The following is a 5,030-nucleotide window of genomic DNA, read 5'->3' as shown; positions in this document are numbered from 1 at the left end:
AAAAACGACAGAGGTCCGAAAATTCATAAGAACTGAAAAATGGTCAACTGGATCCCATTAAGTATTGTCAGTTTGTCACTACTGAAGTTCTGTCCCTTGGAAGTTTCGACGATTATAGCCCTCGGTTTTTTTCTTCAGTTACGGTTGTATCAGTGATGCACGGATTAAGGATGCTGATAGTGGGCGTAGAAGAAAGAGAGAGAAAAGAGAGACATCGGTGAAGAGAGTGGTTGGGACAAAAGTTTCGCTGCAGAGATAGAGAGAGAGATTGGTACAAAGCTTTCGCATTATTGGTGGTTTGAGGTAATGGTTGAGTTTTATTAGTTTGGATTTTGAGTGATAAAAGGATGAATCAGTTTGGGTTTGTCTTCGACGATATCGGATTTGTCCATTTTATGGTTTTGAACTGATTGGGGTTTTTATTTTTTAGGGGTTTTTGTATCATGATGCTGTTACCATTTAATTTGTTCGGGTAGTAAACTCAGATTAGATTAAATTGATCTGCCTATATGAGCATCGTTATCATAGCATTGTAGTATGGCTCCTAGATTTCTGGTAATAAGTGGAAGAAGGATAAACATGCAAGTGGAAGAAGGAAAACTGAGTCCAGGACCTCAGGATGTTGCCAAGTTCATGCTTCATGTAGGGGAGTGGTCTGATTTTTATCTATTATAATCGAATAAATTTTTATAAGTCGCCTTTTGAGCTAGAGCTGTTTGCTTGATAACTGTTATTTCATTTTCCTTAAACCCTTTTTCAGTAGTTAAATAGTTTTGAAGTATGCACAACCCAAGTGAATTAGGATGGTGTTATAGTCTGGCATTATCATGTAAGGAAAAGGCCAACCACTTAATGAGCATATACATTTGATTATTACGAAAATATACGCTCCTGATTTTTTTTTTATACCAGATGTCTTCCATTTCCTTCTATCTTCTTTGGTAGCGTGACTCTGGCTCAAGTTTTTGACTATGTGTGTGTGGCACGTGTATGTCTTGGAAACCATCCGGCCACAAGCGTGAGCCTGTCCCAAATCGAGACAGAAGCCTATTAGTAAGTGGTCGTGTGATGTATCATAAGTGAATAGGAAACAGAGAGAAGTAAGACATTAATTTGAGGTGGAGTCTTTTCCCTGCAAAATGGCTGTGGATTTGTGGAGTTGGTGGTGGCACCGGTCCCAAGCCAAGGTGGCTGCGGGTTGGTGCAGTGGTGGCATTGCAAATGGGCCGTCATTTTATGCTTTGTTGAAGTTGGATCTGCATTTTGTGTGTCACAATTTCTGGGTTCAATGAGTTGAGAAAATTAGGGGTTTTAGGAATTTTGTGTTTCGTTGGGTTTATACATATAGTGGTTAAAAGAAGCATGCTTTGATTCTTGCTCTTATACTGGAATTGACTACCATAAAAATGGCCTGTTCTGGGCAAAGTAGGGCTTTATTCATTCTCCTTTCGATACATTGCGATTTGCAACTTCACTTTTCCTTCTTTTTAGTTTTTTAACGGGATTTAGATTTGTCTCCCAAATGCATTAGTTTGCTACTGTGGAAGAGTTTTCATTAAGTAAGGAAATGTCAGTGCTTAGAGAGATATATTTCAATGCCTGCATCCATGTATTAAAGTAGTCCTAGCAACCATGTGGCAGTTGGACAGTTCATAAACAAAAAGTACAACCATAAGGCTTCAGGAACTGGAGTGCTTCCAGAAAAGTAGATAGTTCTTATGCTTTGCAGACATTTGTATGACATGAACAAACAGAAAACCTAGATCATTCATGTAGTTACGGAAAGGAATCATAAAATAAATAAAGCATGGTGAAGATTAAAAATCAAATACTTCAAGGAATTCACAAAGTCCAAACGGAGAACACAAATTTGATATAATTAGTTAACTAAAAGTTAACTATTTTGATGAGTTATATTTTTTTTTCTTTGCCGTTCTTTTTTGTATTTTTTATTTTCTTTTTTTTTATCTTTTTAGTACGAAATCTGAAGCAATGACAATTGAAGAATCATTAAGATATTAATTTTAGGTGTGTGTGGATTAATATTGTTTACTTGCTGTATTGTTTTGTCTGAAATTCTATAGATGCACTATAATTAGGTCTGCATCAATTTGGTTTTCATATCGATTAGTGATTAATTATATATGAAGAAATTGTGTTAGTTTGTTGGTCGATTGAATCGCGTTGGTGAATACTAGAGATGATATAGGAGATAATGAATGTTGTAGGATGGTAAAGGTGCTAAGTTTGTGAAGGAAGGTGGTATCTTTGGCAAGCCCTGTTCTGGTTTTACTGATAAAGGTAATATGCATTTCATTTGACATCTTGGGACTCATTTGCAGGGTCCATGAGGATCCAATTACGAGTTTTTGCTTCACGTATGGTTATCAGCATAGCCTAGAAGAGGTAAGTGATTCTCATTCTGAGTAAATAAGGCGGCATTACGGGTGCTAAGCCAACATTTTGGGAGGGATTTTTGTTGTTATACATTGAAGTGAGTGGTCAGGCACTGGAAAGGAGTTGGAAAGAGGGAGTTTGTGGCTGTCAAAGAAGTTAAATGGGATATTGGGAATCTGCAGATGAGATAATGTTCAGCTTTTGGTGGGGTAGTAGTTGGTTGTCATAGTGATCATTGTAGGAAGGGAAAGGTGGAGAGTTGCTGTATCACTCTACTTTGATGATAAGCTCTAGCTAGCTAAAAAGAAATATAGAGGTCCAACTTCTCTTACAAACATACATTGTTTGTGTTTATGCTAGGCTGGTTTAAATATGGTTGTCCTTCTGTTGGTCTTTCATAAACTTTCACTACATTCATTCTTACATATCAATCTGAGATTTCAAATCAGCAATTTGCATATGCATTCAATCTTTCACTCTACTTTCATCTTAATATGATTATTCTAAGTTCCAAATGACAGAGATGCAGCAGACATGACAGAACCAACTGAAGACACGTAAGAGGAGTTAATGTAAAATAGTTGGTTCTAACTACAAACATAGAACATTTTTCCTAAATCTAACCATTTTTTGCAATATGTACATAAAAACCTCCTTTGGTTAGCATATCTAATTTTTTGAAATCTGTGCATATCCGGTTAGCATACCAAATTCTGGAATCTGTAAAAGATAATTTTGTTACTTATATAATATTATGAACGTTTGTAATTGCTGTAGTTTGAAATATAACGTTCCCGCATCGCGCACGGGTCAATGTCTAGTGTTTACTATTGTTTTGTATGATGATTTGATTATATACCACTTGGTTATAGATAAACTTGTTTTCTTCCTACCTTCTGTTTTTGGCTTCTGCACTGAAAATTCTGCAGTGTTTTTGTCTCCACTGGTTTAGTAATAGCTTGGTTCTGGTACATATGGTATCTTTTTCTTTGTTTTCATCCCCTTATTAGAAATGCATGTTACCCCAGCCATTTATTGTCTCTGCAAATGACACATTTATTCATTTGAAGCCCTACACACACTGTGGTCCTCTTAATCTGTATATCTGCTCAATATTTCAAGACTCCAATATGGTTTCTCTCAGGAATCATAAGTAAGCTGGGCCACTGGAAAAGCCTGACCAATGTTTGTCATGTTATTATAATAGATCTACTGCATGTTAAATGCTTATTTTGAATTGTGATGCCAAGTCCAAATGGAGGGAGAAATCTGCTGTCTTTCTTTGTGCTAGAAATCTCAAGAGTTTGCTAATGTATGCTCTCATTTTCATTGTTGCAAGATACGACACTTGATAGACAAAGATTTAGCTTTGTAATTTCTGGGTTTTGTTGGCAAATGTAGTTTGTCACATATTCTGGAAATCTCCAAAACAAAAGTGTCTATGTCTTCTCAGATTTAATTGGTCGTGTAATTTAATGCAGGGGGACCAACCAATTCTTCCACACCGTTACCATGGGCAGCTAGGTTAAAAATTGCTCAGGGGAGCGCAAGAGGTTTGACGTACATACACGAACACAGCCCTAGAAAGTATGTTCCCGGCAACATTAAATCGACAAAAATCCTTCTCAATGAGGACCTCCAGCCTTACGTATCTGGTTTCGGATTGGCACGTCTTATCTTGGGGTCCTCAAAGTTTCTTCTTCAGCTTCCAGGAAAAAGAGCTCCAGCCAAACCAACGCAACCTCTTGTTTTACTGTTTCAACTCACTCAACCATTTACTTGGCACCTGAGGCTCGAATTTCTGGCAGCAAGTTTACTCAGAAATGTGATGTGTACTGTTTTGGGATAGTGCTCATGGAGATTTTAAGCGGTAAGCTACCAGATGAGGGGCCCGAAAATGGTGGGAAGGGACTAGAGAGTCTGGTGAGGAAGACATTTCGAGAAGAACCCTGAACTTCTGCAAGAGGTTTATGCAAAGAAGCAAGTTGTTGATGCCTTTCACATTGCTCGTAATTGCACTGAACTCGACCCAGAACTGCGTCCTAGGATGAAAACAGTTTTGGACAGTCTTGATCGCATCAAATTGCAGCTTTAGGAAAAAGAAATGAAAAATTTATCAAGCTGACTGCTCCATCTAGAATTGGTTATGGACTTATGGTGATGGTCTTGGATGGGTGCTTCACTGTATCTTTACGTTGACTGAACTGTGGTAGTAAGGAAATCCATTACCTTAATGGGTTGGATGTATAATATGTTGACTGCTTCATTGTACCTTTTGAGGATCTGTTCAACAAATCAACGGTGATTTGGATGCATTCTTAGGTCGACAGCACTCTGATGGGATTAGTATGAGAAGAGTTATTTTCAGTTTTTTGTCCCCTAAAGACCTGTACCCGTTTAGGAACTTAATTCTAGAACTGTATGTCTCATTGTGTGGTTGCTGTTGCTGCTTTTGTTGAGGCTGTAATCTTACCTTACTAATGGTCGTGTTGAATTGTATCCGTGTTAGAATGGGTTTGACAGCTTTGCAGTAATATGCGTTTGACCTCGTCTGTGATTGGTATCCTCACGCAAAGAGGAGAGCAAGCATTTAGAAGTTGAGTAAGGTCACTAGTCTTTAGAACAGATCTATC

At 37.8% G+C, this 5,030-nt stretch overlaps 1 long non-coding RNA gene across 2 annotated transcripts; it reads left to right on the top strand.

Annotated features, from left to right (window-relative positions):
• On the top strand, nt 1–4,712 carry LOC112191522. 2 transcript variants are annotated; one of them, XR_005808254.1, is made up of 2 exons: nt 1–303; nt 431–4,712. It is a non-coding gene; the product is annotated as an uncharacterized LOC112191522 (long non-coding RNA). The 2 variants fall into 2 exon arrangements; XR_002932992.2 differs by having other exon boundaries at nt 5–303; nt 3,879–4,712.
• Nucleotides 4,713–5,030: the final 318 nt, after the last annotated feature.

Source organism: Rosa chinensis, chromosome 3 (genome assembly GCF_002994745.2).
Source record: "Rosa chinensis cultivar Old Blush chromosome 3, RchiOBHm-V2, whole genome shotgun sequence".
Taxonomy (NCBI): Eukaryota; Viridiplantae; Streptophyta; class Magnoliopsida; order Rosales; family Rosaceae; genus Rosa; species Rosa chinensis.
The sequence above is the reverse complement of the archived record's forward strand: the minus strand, read 5'-3'. Positions and strand labels throughout refer to the sequence as shown.